This window comes from Lissotriton vulgaris, chromosome 6, assembly GCF_964263255.1.
Source record: "Lissotriton vulgaris chromosome 6, aLisVul1.2, whole genome shotgun sequence".
Taxonomy (NCBI): Eukaryota; Metazoa; Chordata; class Amphibia; order Caudata; family Salamandridae; genus Lissotriton; species Lissotriton vulgaris.
The window spans coordinates 853,188,632-853,208,197 of record NC_141694.1 but is presented as its reverse complement, the minus strand read 5'-3'; positions in this window follow the sequence as shown (position 1 = coordinate 853,208,197).

The following is a 19,566-nucleotide window of genomic DNA, read 5'->3' as shown; positions in this document are numbered from 1 at the left end:
TCTTCGCGAGCCGCTTGCATAGCAAAGTTACCCATGCAGTCGTTTATGGGAGAGGGAGAGAGAGATAGATAGATAGATAGATAGATAGATAGATAGATAGATAGATAGATAGATAGATAGATAGAAAGAGAGAGAAAGAGAGGGAAAGAGAGAGGGAGAGAGAGAACGAGAGAAAGAAAGAGAGGCCGGATCTCTGAAGGGCCAGATTCCTGAGTTGCCCCTACAGAACATACAGCTTTTTATTTTTAGCAAAATACATATGAAAATTGTGCTGTAAAGGTCTCTTTTAGTTTAACCCCTCCTGACAACTCAAAATGGGTGTATTTGCCATCCTCTCCCTTCTTCGTGTTTTTTATATCTGTAAGTGCTTCCTGATGAGGTTTAATTCCTTGGACAGGTGCCTCGTTGCCTACTTGTAACTATTCTCTGACCCTGCTTCAAGGGTCAGAGCAGGGTCAGAGAATAGTTGCAAGTAGGCAACGAGGCGCCAGGAAGCAATTAGCAGCAGGTGTCCAAGTTGAAGTTAATTTGTTTGTAACCCTTTTGTAAAAGGTTACAAAGAAATTAGGTTCAACTTTTGCACCTGTTGCTGTAACCCTTGCTTGGCTGAAAATTCGTCCCCGCTGATTCGCGGATTTTACCGCGATTTCGCGAGATTCGCGGATCGCGAAATCGCGGAAAATCCGCAAATTCGCCCGCGAAACGGATTTTACGCCCACCCTTACTTGACATCGTGTGTACCGGGAGAACAGGAAAGACTCGGATGCACAAGAGTGTGTATCGCGGTGCAGCCAGGGCATTGGTGAAGAGCACCTGGACATAGTGTGCACCGGGAGAAGAAGAGAGGCTCAAACGTGCAGGGTGCATGTTGAGGTGAAAGCGGAGCATTGGTGAAGAGCCCCGGATCGTCGTGAGCACCAGAGAAGAGGCGAGTCTTGGACGTGCGGTGTGCGTGTCGAAGTGCAAACTGAGGTGCTGGTGATGAGTGCCTGGTTAGGGTGTGCACTAAAGTGAAGGAGAGTCTCCACAGTGCTGAGGGTGGGTCTTGGTGTGGACTAAGACCATCAGAGTGAGGGCCAAGTTAGTGGGGCCCTCGGAGTCAATCGGCAGTGGCCCAGACCGGCAGCCGCAGAAGAACTGAGCCGCCGGCCTGAGTCCCCCACAGCCCGTGATGGAGTTCTGGATCAAGGCCGAAGTCGCTGATGTCGGGGAAGAGAGTGGGATCGCGCCCCCCCCAGGTAATGTGGATCAACACCTGGGGTGGGGTGCCGGCCCGGAGGGACACTCTCTCGGCCTCCCGCTTCAGTCAGCTGTGCGAGCTGTTGCTTTGGCTCAGATCCCAGCCCGTGCTGGGATCTGAGCCGGGGCAGTACTGCGGCCGGAGTAGGAAGCAGTACTTTATGTCTCATCATTTGATCTATAACAGGGGCACTGTTAACGGAGAACTTAAAACTGTCTTCGTATTACACTTTGCTTTATTGCTGCTAACGAAATATATCGAACTGTCGTAAGATGCCTGACTTAATTTGTGCCTGACACACTTTATGCTTGATGCGTTATGCACTGCAGTATTTCTCCCTTGCATTTTACCTGATTGTAACGTGGCGCATTGCTTTATTTCTTCAGTGCACAGTATCTGAGTATAACGTGGCACAGTGTATTATTTCTTCATTGCATGGTACAGGATTGTAGCATGATGCATTGCTTTGTTTCTTCCTGATACAGGGCATGCTGGTGGTGATACTCATTGCATCATTCCTTCAATTGCAAAGTAAATGACTGTGGCGCTACGTATGGCATTGTTTCTCTGTTGCACAGTATAAGAGAATATAATTACGCATTGCAGTATTGTTTCTTTTTGCAACGTGTGTGATTCCAGCAATACAATTTGCCTAACCTTTTGGGAAACGGTTAGAAGTGAGCTTAACTGTTCGTTTAAAGTGGTGGTTGGGATTAGAACATACCAACCCACCGGAAAGAATACTACCCATTCTTATATGTTGATTGTGTATTGTGTGGCTGTATCGTATAATTGCTTATATAAAGATTATACTCATTTTATCAATACTCGTATGGGATATATTTGTGATTTCATCATGGGGTTACTGTGAGCGCGGTTGCACATACTGAACACTCAGGCCTTGTAGATAAGCCTGGCTGCTTATGCCAAGCTACTAAGGGGGTGAGAAGGTCTATCTCAGACGGTGTCCTTACTTAGCCTAACGTTAAAGCGAGGGGTCGGGGACACACGCCTACAGCATTTGGTGGTGGTGGTAAGGGACAGGGTCCTCCACTTCTAACAGCATACAACTCGTACCGCTTCAGCTGCACAAGCACTATAATGCACCAAGGCTGCAGATGCTCCACTCAAACACAAGATGCTAAATAAGTTCTACTAAGCACTGGGCACTGTACGTGCTCCACTTATAGACCCGCAGCATTCAAACATCCAGTCCAGCTCATGTACCTAATGTTGCACAGATAATGCTCCTGATGTTGCACATGCGTACATAAGAAGTACATCTGTCAGAGGCATTGCATCAATATCACTCACACCACACTGCTACGGTCACCATTCATGTCCCTATATTTTGCACATGGACATGCATCATACATAAACACCTTGTGCTAAAAGCGCATGCATATCTTAGGGTGGAACATGCATCTTATGTACCTAGTACTACCTGTGCAGTAGACAGAACATGTATTACGCACACCCAGTGCTTGAGCTTTGCATGAAGTACCTAAATATGCAATTGTGCACACATATGCATATTAAACATGCACTTCTTGCATACCCGTTGCAGTACAAAACTATCCTGTACTTACTTCTTGTTGTACATGTCCCAGAAACCCACTAAGGGTTGATCATGGACCACATTTGCACCCACTGGTGAACACCCATATACCATGCTCCATTGCAAATGTACAGTTCACACACAGTGTTCTGTAAATACTAAGTATGGTCCAATTTCCCACAAGCAATTTCAGATGCTCTACACCAGACACTCATGCACACATTGTACACAACCACACAGACCTCCTTAGAATGTACATCGTAATGTAGGTTTTGGTACACATGGTTCACTGATTAACCTAACAGAATCCATGCAGCATTCTTCCAAGAAGCACTGAACATGAACGTATGTTGCACCTGGCACTGTTTATATACCAGTGCTGCTCACATGGTTCAAATGCATCTCATTTATCGGCAACACTCATACTCCACATGCTACAGACAAACACACACATCTCATTTGCAGACTGTACTCATCCTCAGTGCGTGGAACACACAGTGCGGCACATAAATCACTCTCTTGAAACTCATGCGATGGGTACTACATCAGTAACTGCGTTATCCTCTCATACCCTGTACTGGAGGTACAATTCAAATAAACAAATGTGCTTATGCTACACATGTTCTTCTCATGCAGCCTGTAACAGACGTACATTCTATACTTGAAACTGAGTCCTGAAAAAGTGACAGCTTCACATTGTATGCGCTACACATACCCATCATGTACACTATGGTACATATAATCCAAGAACTAGAAATGCATCACTTAATTATCCAAAGACAACTATCACAAATCTGTGCCTGGACCGGGCCTAGGGCCTCTCCCCCTGTGCAATTCACCACCCACCACCTAGGTGCTCGCATCAGTTACACTTACCGGCAACTGAAGGAGATTAACACATTAGCACCAACATTTTGCTGTGGCCCGCTGCCTCTTGCGTCTGGCTACCCTGGCTTACCCACACTGTGCCCTTCATCTACTTTCACACTCCCTGCACATTACACCTTCAATTACCCCCCTCTATCTAAGATGCGAGCCCCCTATCGCGTAGCCCTTATAAACGCGCGCTCCTTACCCAAACATAACTTGGAAATTTCTGAGCTGATCACGAATCATCAGCTGGACATTCTGTTTATAACAGAAACTTGGGGTGACATATTGTCAGGTCCGGATCTCTGCGCAGCGCTACCGGAGGGCTTCTGTGTAACCAGACTGGACAGACCGTCAGGTAAAGGCGGAGGACTTGCCATAATCCATAAAGTCCTATACCCTATTAAAACTGAACCTATTCTCAGCCTGAACTGTGAGGCACTTATGTACTCCATTTCCCTCAACAATAATCAAGTATTCAAAGGCACACTTCTCTACCGACCCCCCGGTCCCCGCTAATGCTTTCTTACAGCCTTAGATAAGATCACAAAAGTTGTTTCAAGTAGTTAATACCCTCTCAATACCTCCAGTAGCCCCCTTAATAGAGCCATCTCAAGAGCTATGCGTCTCCTTAGCTGACTACTTTGCCACCAAGTTCACTAATATATTCTCGTCTTTTTCCTCTCTATCCCAAACAGAAGGACCTTCCCCTCGGTCCATGCCTACCCCTTCCACTCCATCCTTTCCACTTTTTCTTCCAGCCACAGTGGAAACCATCAGCAGATATGTGTCTACTATCAGATCAGGCTCCCCTCTAGATCCCTGTCCACCCTCGGTATTAAATCGCCTCCCTGATGCCATTACCTTACCTCTTAAAGACATCTGCAACTCCATGTTCCACACAGGGGTCTATCTGGAGATATGGAAAAGAGCAGTGATTAAACCCCTACTAAAAAAAACATCTCTGGATCCATCACAGTTAGCAAACTATAGACCTATAGCTTGCCTCCCTTTTCCTGCTAAGATCTTTGGATCCCTTATGAACCATCAGCTCTCGGAATATGTCAACCAGCACCATTTACTGGATGATACCCAGTTTGGGTTCAGACAGGGCAACAGTACCGAAACAGCACTAATAAAAGCAGCCAATGAAATCAGGACACTTTTAGACCAAGGCGGGGCGGCGGTCCTCATACTGTTGGACCTATCTGCCGCATTTGACACGGTCGATCATTCCATCTTGATTGACCGTGTCTCCGCCTTGAGGGTCCACCACCGAGCCAAGGATCTTTTAGCCTCCTTCTTAGCCAACCGCACACAATCGGTTAAACTGGGCACATTCTACTCACCTACCTTCACCCTGCCGTGCAGAGTAGCCCAGGGATCATCGCTAAGTCTGACACTATTTAACATCTATGTGTCGGACTTGGCGAGGGTCATAAAATCTCATTGCCTGAGTTTAACCACCTATGCAGATGACACCCAATTGGTTTTGGCCGTGCACAAGGATGGGGTAGCAGTCGCCTCGAGATTCCAGGATGGCATGCGAGCCATCAGCCACTGGAAGTCGAGGAACTGCCTAAAATGTTATGTTAGGAATATTTATTCAGCGCACAGCTGCTTCAGCGAAGGAGCATCCTGGCGCTTGACAAGGTATCCAACACAACACAACAAAGAGACAATAAACTAAGAGAGAGCAGGCTCAGGGAAATAACAAAGTCTTGATAGCCCTCCGAAATAAGAAGAGATTATCAGACGCACGTATCTCTAAGGGAAGAGAGTTCCACAGGGCCGCAGCCCGAACTCGAAAAGAGCGGCCTCCAGCTCGGCTAAGTTTGAACCGAGGGACCACTGCCAAATCCTGACCCAAAGATCTCAGGGGGCGGGCAGGGACATATGGCATCAGAATTTTGTAGGACAGGCAAAGCACTTTAAATTGGATCCTCTGCTTGACTGGAAGCCAGTGGAGAGAACGTAGAGTGTTGGCAACGGAGCAGAACCTGGGCAAGCCCACCACAGCTCTGGCTGCCGCGTTCTGGACACGTTGCAAACGTGTAATTTCAGCTTGGTTCACCCCTACCAAAAGAGAGCTGGCGTAGTACCAAAAGAGAGCTGGCGTAGTCAAGCCGAGAGATCACCGTCGCCTGCAACACCAGCTGCCTGGTAGAGGCGTCAAAAAATTTCAGTGCTGGTCTTAGTCCTCGCAAAATGCCAAAACAACTGGCGGCAGTTCTCTTGGTATGGGAGACAAAACTAAGGGCGGGGTCTAACCAAACTCCAAGATTTTTAGTTTCCGTTACCGGAGTCGGGGTAGGCCCCAGTTCCGGAGGCCACCATTTGTCGCCCCAGAGTTCCGGTTTCTTGCCGATGATCATTATCTCAGTTTTTTTGCGTTCAGCTGGAGATAGTTGGAATTCATCCAGCTGGCAAGCGCCCTCAGCCCATTCTGGAACCTAGGGGCATCCAAATCAGAGTCCCCGCTGAGGGTGACCGCCAGCTGAGTGTCGTCAGCGTATGAGACCATAGTCAAGCCCCACTTCTTGACGACATCAGCCAGCGGCCTCACGTACAGTTTAAATAACGTGGGACACAGCGAGGATCGCTGGGGGACCCCCTGGTCAAGCGGATGGAATTTGGACTGATGGGGAGGAATAGCTACGCAAAAAGATCGATCGGCAAGAAAAGAACTGAACCACTGGAGGGCAGTCCGAGAAATACCAGCTTCTTCCAGGCGCTGGAGAAGGATTTTATGGGAGACGGTGTCAAAGGCGGCGCTAAGATCTAATAAAACAAGCGCCGCTGTTTGACCCGCATCTAACCCCATGCGCAGATGTTCCACCATGTAGAGAAGGGCTGTCTCCGTGCTATGGTCAGCATGGAAACCGTTCTGCGTAGGGTCTAGGATATTTGCCCGCAAAAGGTGGTCCGAGAGGACTCTATTCATGTGTGCCTCCGCTACTTTCGTTGGCCACGGGAGATGTGATATGTGTCGGACTTGGCGAGGGTCATAAAATCTCATTGCCTGAGTTTAACCACCTATGCAGATGACACCCATTTGGTGTTGGCCGTGCACAAGGATGGGGTAGCAGTCGCCTCGAGATTCCAGGACGGCATGCGAGCCATCAGCCACTGGAAGTCGAGGAACTGCCTAAAATTAAACTTGGATAAGACCGAGGTCATGATCTTTGGCAACCTCTCACCGGGATGGTCTGACAACTGGTGGCCAAACAACATGGGCCCCCCTCCAGAACCAGTCAACAAGGTCAGAAACCTTGGAGTCATATTTGACAATAAACTGACATTGCACCACCACGTCAATATAGTGGTCTCCTCCTCCTTCCTGGTTCTAAGGAAAATCTAAAAGCTTCTTCCATACCTACCAGGAAAAGACCACTCTGGTCTTTTCCAAATTGGATTACTGTAACTCTCTCCTGCTTAACGCCCAGGAACAGGTCCTAAATAAATTACAGTCCATCCAAAATGCTGCAGCCAGGGTTTTACTGTCCACCCCCAAGCATCAATCAATTGCTGCAGGAATCCGGCACTTGCACTGGCTGCGCGTCAGATGCCGTATCCAATTCAAGGCGCTTTCCACCGCCTATAAGGCAATGCACAACTCAGGACCTCATTACTTGAGTAAAGCATTTGCAACCTATACCCCCAACAGACCCCTTCGTTCATCTCTGACCTGTCTCCTACCAGTTCCGCGCACCAGGACAGCTTCCTGGGGAGACAGACGTTTTCAAGTGGCCACGGCGAGACTCTGGAACACCCTCCCGCTCTCCATCAAGACCAGCCCTACGCTTATCATCTTTCGGAAACAATTGAAGACCTGGCTCTTTGACCAATGACCTCCTTCAGTGTATTGCATGTCTTTTGCTAAATCCTACGCGCCGAGACACCTCCGGGTATTTGCGCGCCATACAAATCTAAAAAACATAAACATAAACAAATGTTCTTTGTATGGACTATGTGGTACATATACATTAGGTTCTATGTACACCCAGAACTGCATCAAATGCTGAACATGGACCACATATGCATGCACCAGGGATGCGCGCCACATGCACCACTCATGCAGTCATTGTTGCATGCACAACTGTCCATGCACTCTTGGCCTGCAACACACAACAGTTGTATGGATATATGACATTACGACAAATGCAATTACAAAGCATGCTTTTACAATGCAGTCTTTACATTGCAACTAGCATTACATTGCATAATTTTACAATGCATGCCATTATAATGAATTTTTTTAAATTACCACTACAACACATTCTATTACAATGCATACCATTACAACGCATACCATTACAAAGCATAATATTTTAGGGCAACTGTAGGGTAAGTGTTGGATAGTGTAAGGGTCAAAATTACTATTCCCACACCAGTGAGTGCAACAGCAGGATAAGTGTTGGATAGTGTAGGGGTAAAAATTACTATTCCCACTCCAGTGAGTGCAACAGTTGGGAAAGTGTTGGATAGTGTAGGGGTAAAAAATTACTATTCCCATTTACCCTAAAACCCATACCCACCCTAATACTATAATAATCTCCATTACTTAACTTATAATGCGTTGTATTGGCATGCATTATATTGGTATACGTTGTAATGGCATGTGTTGTAGTGACATGTGTTTTAATGGCATACATTGTAATGGCATGCAATGTAAAGGCAGTTGCATTGTAACAGTTGCATTCGTAAAGGTAGGTCATTGTAATGATTGTGTTGTAAAAGATGTTTCCCAGTTGAGACAGTGCATGTTAATTCCACAAACCATGTGCTGTGCATAAAGCATACACTCACTAGCCACTGCATGTGCACAACTGCTAGATCTTCTGCTGGGCACATATAACCTTAGAGGATAAATGCATGTAGTGCTGCACGTGCACCACGCATACACCTATACCGGGTAACCACTGCAAATTATAGTGTAGCACATGCACCCACTTCCGCTCATGCAGCGAGACATATAAACAGGATAGCTGGACAAATGCACAAAACAGACCATTACATATAGAGAAAAGCATTCCAATGTCTACCAACAAAATCACTGGACTGGTCAAGAGGCCTGATCCGCCACATGGTACAAGTCCGTTCTTTCACCCACCCCCTTCAGAGAGCTCCCGTCAAATGTGCACAGCCTCACTTCCCGCTTTATATACAGCTGGATGGTTTGTAAAAAGTAAAGACCTGACTTGTGAAGAACATGTGCTTGCCCTAGATTGGGGAACAAATTACTAATTACGTAAACATATACAGTGAAAGGGAATTATTTACTTAAGTTTGCCACAGGAGCTCAGCCTCCCATTGCCTGTATTCTGCTACCAACCGGGGGCAACAAAGTCGACTGCCTCAGAAGATGTTTTCTTTTCTTTTTAAAGCACAAGGCAATCACTGCAGAATAGCAATGGGCGCAATAAATGTAGGAACTGCAAAGAGGGGTGGGAGGTGATGGGGGACACCACATGGGCAGATTAAGTGAAACGCAGCGACGGATAAAGGTGGTGGTGGGGACAGTACCGTGACTCGGGCAACAAAAAAAAGTAGTGCAAAACTAACCTAAATAGCCAGAAGGGAACTGATCCATGTAGCTAGGTCAGTCTCCAGGGCCTAACAAAACAGGCAAACGGCGGGACAAATGCAAGCCATTCACCAAACCAAAGACAATTTCAAAGGCAACCAAGGAACCAATGAAAAGTGATGGGCGCGATGAACGTCCTCGTCCATCCACTAGATTACAGCATGCCGAGAGACAGCGCATGCACTGCCTAGGCTCGACCTAAAAATAATAGAAAGTCTGGCCCAGTCTGAGAAGTAAAACAATTAATATTTTACCCAAATATTGAACACATGGCTACATTTGCACAACATAACACGCTAAACAGTATTTTCTTTTCGTTTGATACAGTATACATATTAGGCAACGAACCAACAAGACCATCTTACCTCTACACACTTAAACGAGAATTTGCAGAGTCTATAGGTCTCGGCTCTGAAAGGCCGAGTCGAGCCTTTTTCTCAATCGTATGCACGAGTAACAATACATGCACGTGCTTCGGCAGCAATATGTTTTCTGTTAAAAAAAACATTCAAAGATGACTTGCATGGTGATACACATGCCCGTGTGAGATGTCACCTGCATCTTGTGATGTGCATTCTTAATTTACTGCTCTAACATGGCAGATGGCCATGTTGCAATGGTATATAACATTTTTTTTTTTTAATAAGTGTCTATGAATCACGAAAGAGAACGCAAACCACAACATCCAATGCAACTCCCTCGTAAAAATAAATAAATGAATAAAACATGAAGCAGGATTTGTTTGCATCTAGTTTTAATATTTTTTACGATATTGAATATATATAAATGTCTTATCGGCAAGGCATCGCTACCTTGGTGCATCGATGCGTCACTTCTTATAAATGTGCCCTGTGCTATTTACAGTGCCTGGACACAGCAACATTGTGTTAATTGTGTACTTTATTAAAAACAAGTTATTAAAATCATTATCAGGCGTGACTGTATTTACAGTTTTGCAAAGTAAAGTTCCTAGGGGAAATGCATAGAACTGCCAACAACAAATATTTTTTTTTGCTTATCTTAAGTAAGATTGAGAGTCCCAGTCTGCTCTCACTTCTTTCAGTGAAGACTATTCGTACTTTGAATAAGTAGCCTAGGAACGAGGCTATGCATTGATAGCTGCTTTTAGTCTTCGGGTAAGGAAACAAAACATGTGACTTGAAGTAGGTGGTAAACTGCAAGTGTTTTGCGACCGCAAATGTGGTCGCAAAAAAATCGTACATTGAAGTACGATCACTATTAGGAAGGGACACCCTTGGTACACCCCTTCCTGAAAGCGAGTCGCAAGCCCTATTTTGTGAGTCAGTAATAGCTTACCGACTCACAAAATTAGGATTGTGATGGGAAAGACCAATTTTTTGGTCGCAAATGGGCCGTTTACGAATGCAAAAAACAGTTGCACATCTGGCCCCTGGTTCCTAGAGTGAACGTGGAACCATGATCTACAAAAATGCCTCTCTGTTTACTGAAAGAAGAAATGGTGTATTGAATGAACAGATTTTAAAAGAAAATGAATGATTTTTTGTGAGAGAAATTCAAACCGTGAAAAAATTACATTATCCCTAGGTTTATAGATGTGAAATATATCTAAACTTCACATTAGCTACCGATCTGCACTTAGAGATGCCTGTAACGTTCTACTGTGAAAGATGACAGCTGGATAACAGCAGGACTGCAGTCTTGATTCACAATGTAAGGCTAAATAATGTCTTTTAAAGGCTATTAATGGAACTCCAGCCTTTGGTTCGATGTGAGGGTATCAGACCGAATGTGCCTGGGGGTATAGGGAGGAGACATTTGAGCATTGTCCCTGGGCTTTTCGGGCTGGTGGTGTAGCCAAGGGACTGAAGGGGATATGATTGAGCAGGAGTACAGAGAAGGATGAGGTTTTAGGAATAAGCAGCAAGGGTCAAGGTGAGTGAAGTCTCTTTTGCAGACAGTGGGCATGTTGGTTAGCTCACTAGCAGTGTCACGTCCGTACTGGCTGAGGGGTCATTCCCCCAACCTTTTTTTAGGCAAGAAGAGTGTCTGTCAGGCAGAACAAAGGTCAGCCAGATAGACACTCTTCTGATTAAAGTCAGTCAGACAGACAGGCAGCGGCGGCACCTCTGTGATGGTAGAGGAGCGTCTCTCAACTGCAGATGAATACAATACGATAAAACAATGTTATGATCATTTTTTTTTCCTGACAGCCTATGCTGTAGGGTCTAGGACAGGGACAGGCCAGACTGTCCTCTATGGACAGACAGCAGCACTGTAATTGCGCATGTCATTTTGGCAGGCCACCTTAAGCCGGCCAAACCGACATGCGCACTTACATTTCTCCATCCCAGCTGTATTGTACAGCCAGCTTTCATTCCCTTAGTGAGTGCCTAACCAGGCCACGCAGATCAATCCTGGCACTGCTCTCATAAAATGAGAGCAGTGCCTGGATTGGGTGTGGACTCTGGGAGCCTGTGCTGGCACTTCTTCCGGGAAGAGAGGAGTACACAGGCAGCCAGCAGCAGGCGCAGCAGCTAAGGGCTTCTTTTTATAATTTACCCCCCCACACCACTTTATTTTGTCAGTAGCTGCCCCTGCAGCCAGGAGCTGTACATGCACTAAAGGCATATGCTCCTGGCTGCCTGAGGTTAACTTTGCCAGGCTAAGGATTTCACAGCCCTGTGGGCGTGACCTCCTCAGACTGGCACAAGTGTCTCAAAGTCCTCACCTGATTAAAAAAGGGAATGTCACTAATTGCTCAGACCTGGGTGCTTCAGTTTAAAGCCCTGAAGTGTCTAGGGCCATGTGTCAATCAGTAACATCCTGACACAGAGTGAGGTGGGGTCAGCAGTCTCACTGACCCCATTCCACTCTGTGATGAGATTGGGACTGCTGCCTTCACGTATTGGTGGACCAAAAGTGTGAAATCTTCAGCCTGGCAAAGTTCAGCTCAGGCTGCCAGGAACATATGCATTTAGTGCATGTCTAGCTCCTGGCTGTAGGGCCAACTACTACCAAAATAAAGTGGTCGGACAGGGGTAATTTTTAGAAAAAAGCAAATACCTGCAGCTCCTGCTGCTGGCCGCCTCGGTACTCCTCTCTTCCCGGAACATGTCCAAAGCAAAGCACAGACTCCCAGACTCCCCACCCAATCCAGAAACTACTTGCCAGGATTTATCTGAGTGGGCTGGTTAGGCACTCACTAAGGGACTGATAGCCTGTGCCATTTTTCCACCTGGTCCATCTACGGTCAGCAAATAAGGCAGGGTGGCAGTCCCAATTCCCCTGGGACCTCCAAGGCTTCTCTGTCAAAGAGCTGCTGTGGAAGTAAGTTTTATGTGTTTTGTTTTTGTTTGGAGCATGAGTGTGTTTATGTGTGAATGTATACATATTTGTTAAAGAGTTTTGTGAATGGTTGTGTGTCTATGTTTGAACGACTGGGTGTGAGGGAGGTGTTTGTGTGCATGTGTGCCCCTTCTGCCCCCTCCCTGGTAATAATTACCCGCCACCACTAAAACTTGCCTTAATTGGTTTGGGACTAGGCATAATTAATTTTTGCAGGTTATTAAAGTTTTGGTAGAGGTGGGTTTGAGGATGTCGAGGAGGGCTAATGAGAGGTGATTAAGGAGTTGTTGCATTGAGGTGGGCCATCAGGGCAGTCTTACTGAGTCTGGAGGTGTTGCAGCATGCATGGGCGCCTTGTACATAGCGCTCTCATCGACACTCGGTGGATTAAGTGGCCTCAGCAGTTTTAGTCTGCTCGCCACAGAAGAGTTAAGTAAAGACAGGGTGGGGTAGAGAGTAAGATTATGGTAATAAGGAGGCTGTGGCAACAGCAGCCCATCAATGTGGGCTGAGGGGCCCTGCCCCCCACTTTTTTTCCCAACAAGAAGAACGTTCTTCAGGCTAAACAAAGGTTCATCTGGCAGACACTCTTCTAGTTCAGTATAGGTGCCAGGAGCTAGACAAGTGCTAAATGTATATGCTCCTGGCTGCCCGAGCAGAACATTGCCAGGCTGAGGATTTCACAGCCCTGTGGACGTCACTTCTTCTGCTTGACAAAAGTGCCTCAACGCCCTTCTCTCATGATGAGGGAGAGCGTCACTAATTGCCTTGGACCTGGGTGCTTCTGTTTTAAACCCTGAAGTGCCCAGGGCTGAGTGCCAATCAGTGGGATGGGGTCAGCCGTCTCAATGACCACATCCCACTCCGTGATGAGTGAAGGAATCCTGTATTCCACCATTGGCTGACTTTATGCTAGTCAATGAGGGAAGGCAGCAATCTGAATCCTCCTAGGACCTCCGAGGTTCCCTCTCTACAGTGAAGTTAAGTTTCATGTTGTTTTGTATTTTTGGTTTTGTGTGTATGCTTTTATGTATGAATGTATGAGTATTTGTTAGTGAGTGTTGCAAATAGGTGTACTGTGTGTGCATGTGTGAATGCATGGGTGTATATGTGTGTGCTAATGTGGTCCCCACCCCCTTCTCTGGTAAAATTGCCATCCACCACTAGGCTGAGGCATTGGTAGATGCAGGGAAACAGGGTGACTCAAGGCAATCAAAGAAAGGGCTCCTGTCTCTCCAGGATTGACCTGCCTTGCAGGGCTCTGCTGAGGATTGTGGGTGAAGCACGGATTACAGGTGGCAGTAGCAAAGTCAGGTTCAGCTGTGTTGAGCGCAAATAGTGTATGCAGAGCTAGTTGGCTGGAAAAGGGGAAGTTCATTGCACTGTCTGCGTGGCAGAGATTTGGGCATGCTGTGGGATTGTGGGTGCCAGGGGGCAACATTCAATTATGTAGAGGTGACCCTGGCACAAAGGGAGGGGAACACATGGACTCCAGACAGCATCTGCAGAAAGAGAAGAATTACTTCAGGCAGTTAAAGCAAGCACTATATACAGATCCCTTGACAATTAACAAGCATACTGAAGAAACAGGCAGGGCTGGGGCCAAGTTGTTTACTAGCAATGCACAAAGGATAACTACAGTGCAAGCAAAAGAGTCAGAGATGCAGTGCAAAAAAGGGAGTGGACTGAGGGGCAGATTTATCAAAATGTCAAGCAATGCAGCACAGCAAGACACCTTTCTGTGCTGTGTTGCCTGACAGGGAGAGGGCAGGAATGTGCCACATTTAACTTTATATGGCACATTCCTGTCTTCTTCTTGTGCTGGCACACTATGTGCTGCCTAGTGCCAATGCAGTCACCCCTGCATTGCAGGCAGGCTTGCTTTTGTGCAGGAAAGGACATGTCTGCAAAAACACAATCCTCTGAGGCTATTTTTTTCTTTCTATATGTGCTGCAGAATGCAGTACTTGTAGAAAGAGGAAGAAAATAAAGTAGAAATAAAGGTATTTCTCCTCTTTACGCCTCCCCAGGGAAGGCTTAGCATTTTAACGCATTCCCAGGTTCACCAAAATCCATGGGTGAATGCATGGGAAAACCCACCCTCCAGCCATGGAATGCCTCCCTGGGGCAGAGTAATTCAAGGCAACAACTTGCACTACCCTTTGTTCCACCAGAATTAACAAGTCGTTCAGGGCCACGCAAGGTGGACTTGAGTGGCTTGGTAAATCCCATTCTAGGCTTCGCCTCATTCTGTGTCCCTTGCATGGTGCAAGGGTGGCTCAAATGCTTTGATACATATGCCCCTAATTATGGAGAGAAGAGGAAAGGGACTAAGGTAATGAAGGAGAAGGAATGGGCAGATATAGGATACAATGTGGAGTAGGCAGGAATTAGTGGGAATCGGAGAAGTATAACCAGGAACACACTTGAGGCATCTGAGTGTTTGGGGATGAACTCAGGAGTTGAGTGGGCAGATGATTATGGGTGGAATATGATTGGGAGAGATCATAAGCTATTAAAGTGAGTAAGGGATCAGGTATTCATATGGATAGCTTAGGCAAACTGGGTGTAGATCTCATGGTGCAAAGGTGTACGTGGCAGCAACTGGGAGAGACTGGTGTGGCTCAAGTGTCCTGGCATAAAGTGAGGTCTGGTGTGGCTGGCTCGGTGTCATTATGGAACTAGTAGTCAGCTGTGCGGGTAATGCATGAGGCAGTCTCCCTGATGAAGATGGTGGTGTGATTGGATTGCAAATTATATTAATAATTTGATGATGGGCCGTTGGTCCTGGTGATGAATAGTTGAGCAATCGCAAAGGGAGCAACTGAAGAATTGGAGGAAATGGTATTGGACTATGATAAGGAGTTGGAAGGTGGAGAGGAGGGGAAACTAGTAGACACAAGTGTGGGGCAACAATGGAATGAGAAAGAATGGAGGTGGTGGCAGATGATGTCAGAGTGAAAAAGAGGACTCAGGGAATTAATGTGCTGAAGTAGATTGGTGTGTTACAGGAGGTGGTATGAATACTGTTGGCAGAAAGGCCACAAACAATATTGATGGATGGACAGAATACCATGTCTGGCTTCAGTGTGTTCACTGATCCTATGGTCAGGTAAAAAATAAACATGTTAAAAAGGCATTTTAGGGACTGAGGTCTTTTTGTGGGAGTGAAAGGCGGAAATGATTGAAGAAGGTGCAAATGAGGAAGGGTGTGTATGTTTTAGATCAAGGACAGGGACTGAGAAAGAGGTAAGGTTAGTTGGAGAAGATCTGAGCTGAGATAGTTTGTGGAGTAAGACGAAGGAAGTTAGAGCAAAGATGGAAAAACAGAAAATGGAGAGTAAGGAAATGAAACTTTAAAAATTGCCTTCCATATAGGTATATAAGCCCTTGGTAGCTCATTTAATGTGAAAAAAGCCAGGATATGGAAGTGTGAATATATCAAAGTATTTAAATAGCTTCACTGAGAGATTAGAGTCAAGGAGGGGAAACAAAAGTAGGGGTTGAGATAGCCGGATGTCTTAAGATGCTGGTGAACTTAGAGAACTGGACAGAAGACATCTTTATTTACGCAAATTCGTACTATTTGGAGACAGCTTATCTGAGTACACTGAAGGAGAACAGTGGGAACTGTATACCGGCATATTGTTGCAGTGGCATGTGCCCACTTGGCCGGGACCCACAACATATATAAATAGTGGCATACCAGTGATTTATCATCCATTTCCAGAGCAATCCACTGAAGACGGCTGGAATGCCAGAAACCGGTCCTCGGAAGCTTGTGTCCGGTCCAGGGAAGACAAGGCTTGGCAGTTCGGGCTGGACTGTTCCCATGAGGCACAGGGTCAGACTGATTTGCATATAGCCATGTCTGAACTGGGGTGGCAGAGTGGGCTAAAGAACGGTGATGGATTAAACCCAGATCATTTGACTGGGTGTGAGTGTTTGATTGATTCAGATGCTCCGTCCATCACCACCCCCTTTTGTACCGCTTTTGGCCGCCATAAGTGTGGCAGGGTATGCTCAGACGTGAGTCCCTTGCACACTTTGCCACTGGATTCAAGCAAGCCGGGCTGAAGACGAATTGAATGCCAGAAACCGGTCCTCGGAAGCTTGTTTCCGGTCCAGGGAAGACATGGCTTGGCAGTTCGGGCTTGACTGTTCCCATGAGGCACAGGGTCAGACTGATTTGCATATAGCCATGTCTGAACTGGGGTGGCAGAGTGGGCTAAAGAACGGTGATGGATTAAACCCAGATCATTTGACCGGGTGTGAGTGTTTGATTGATTCAGATGCTCCGTCCATCACCACCCCCTTTTGAACCGCTTTTGGCTGCCATAAGTGTGGCAGGGTATGCTCAGACGTGAGTCCCTTGCTCACCTTGCCACTGGATTCAAGCAAGCCGGGCTGAAGACGGCTTGAATGCCAGAAACCGGTCCTCAGAAGCTTGTTTCCAGTCCAGGGAAGACATGGCTTGGCAGTTCGGGCTGGACTGTTCCCATGAGGCACAGGGTCGGACTGATTTGCATATAGCCATGTCTGAACTGGGGTGGCAGAGTGGGCTAAAGAACGGTGATGGATTAAACCCAGATCATTTGACTGGGTGTGAGTGTTTGATTGATTCAGATGCTCCGTCCATCACCACCCCCTTTTGTACCGCTTTTGGCCGCCATAAGTGTGGCAGGGTATGCTCAGACGTGAGTCCCTTGCTCACTTTGCCACTGGATTCAAGCAAGCCGGGCTGAAGATGGCTGGAATTGCCAGAAACCAGTCCTCGGAAGCTTGTTTCCGGTCCAGGGAAGACATGACTTGGCAGTTCGGGCTGGACTGTTCCCATGAGGCACAGGGTCAGACTGATTTGCATATAGCCATGTCTGAACTGGGGTGGCAGAGTGGGCTAAAGAACGTTGATTAATTAAACCCAGATCATTTGACCGGGTGAGAGTGTTTGATTGATTCAGATGCTCTGTCCATCACCACCCCCTTTTGTACCACTATCAGGTTAACCAGCATAGAGCAAGTGGCCATGGGGTCAGTACCAGAAGGAAACAACTACACCAGTTATGCCAGCACGTTTTGGGTGCTAGTTGCAGTGGTACGAAAAAACAAATGTGACTTTGTTGGAAGGTTTTACTTTTTTTTTCAGGTTAGGTTCCGAAGGCCAGCTGGTTGATTGGTGGATGGGGAACCTGTGCTCAATTACAGAGCATATTGATGTAGTGTGCAGAGAATTGATGAATGTGGTGGGGGAGTGCTGGAGCATAGGAAGGAAGGCCTGTTTGAGTCATGGTTCTTGGAGAATTTGAATGCAACTACCAATAGGGTTATCCACAAGAAAGAAAAGGGTGAGTTTTGGCTGATTCATCATCTATCATGTCCGAAAGGATCTTCTATAAATGACTTAATTTCAGAAGATTTAATGTCTGTGAAGTATGCATCGGTTAATGGCGCCTTTGAGTTGGTGGATAAATCAGGAGTAAGAATGTACATGGCGGAGACTGACATGAAATTAGAGTTCAGGCTTCTGCTAGTGCACCCAGAGAATTAAGAGTTATTGGACATGCAGTCTGGAGGTTGATTTTTCATTGACAAAGCTCTGCCTATGGAGTTTTCTCATTATTACAGTGTGTCTTTGAGTTTACATCAAGAGTTTACTCAGTGACGCACTATTTAAATGATTGCTTGTTTGTGGGTTCAGTGGACCCTTCGGTGTGTCATAATACTCCCAGGAATCAATGCAGGATAATGGGGTACCTATATGACATTGGAAGCAAAGTTTCTGAAACAGAACATATTTTTGTTGCAGTTATTGAAGGTGATATTGCCCAAGAAAATGGTGATGGTGGGGAGATAACGATGCCATTTGGATACTTGAATTTTGATTTCTGTGTGGTGAAGATAGGGAAAGCATTCTGTAGGCTAAACTGGATATAATTGTTGTGCCATGGTTTGTCACATCACAAAAAAAGATTGATGGCTAGATGTATGTGTGTTGATGGAATTTTGGGGCAAATGTAATGGCATACCCTTATAGGGTATTGGTGAGGAAGCAGAATGGTCAATTCAAATATATTCTGCTACAGCTGGGGACATCCATCTTACATTGTTTTGGCATGGAAAGTGGTGCATGGACGAGTGGCCAGTTGCCTGAAAAGGGGGGGAAGGAGCATGTATTTACATTAGGTCTTCCCTCTAGTGGTATGTTTGGTGCTCTGGGTCGCTCCTTTGAAGAACAAAAATGTATCTCTCAATCAGAATGACATGGTGGTTGTGAACATTCTTAACAGACAAACTACATGAGATATCAAAGTCTTGCAATTTTTGTTGATTGTTTGAGTTACAATATTACATTCAGAGCAGGAGATGTGCAAGGCATTGACAATGACATGGTGGATGTGTTGACTCGTTCACAGTGGAGAAGATTTCATGGTCCAGGGGCAGAGCTGATGAAGATACCAGTGGAGTGATGGAAAGTAGGTTGCAGTGAAGGATTATGCTAATTGAAGGTTTGTTGTCACATCCACTAGGAGGGAATACTATCAAGCATGGTAGGAGTTTTTGGCATTGTGAATACAGAGGAGGGGACTGAAAGTTGACAACAGTGAATAGTGCAGAGGAGTTGAAGTTAATCTTGTCATACTCTTTTTTGAGAGAGAATTTTTGCCGGTGTCTATTATCTATAAGCTGGTAGGAATAGCATTTTATGATAATGTTTTTTGAGGATATGAGCCATCAGGTGAAGAAATTGGGAAAAGGAGTTTGTAAAGTTGAGGATACAGAGACCAATAAATATGTTGCCATTCAGGCTGGTTGTGCCAGCATTGAGGGAGGTGTGTGTTGATGATGCAGAGGTAGTTTTGCATGGTATGAGTGTTTTAGGACTTCCAGGGTTCGGAGATTTTGGGTAAAGGGTCAGAAGTTGCTTTGTGCAGGTCTGAAGTGTGCAACAAAGGCAATGTGATTGAAGTATGGTTAAAACAATCT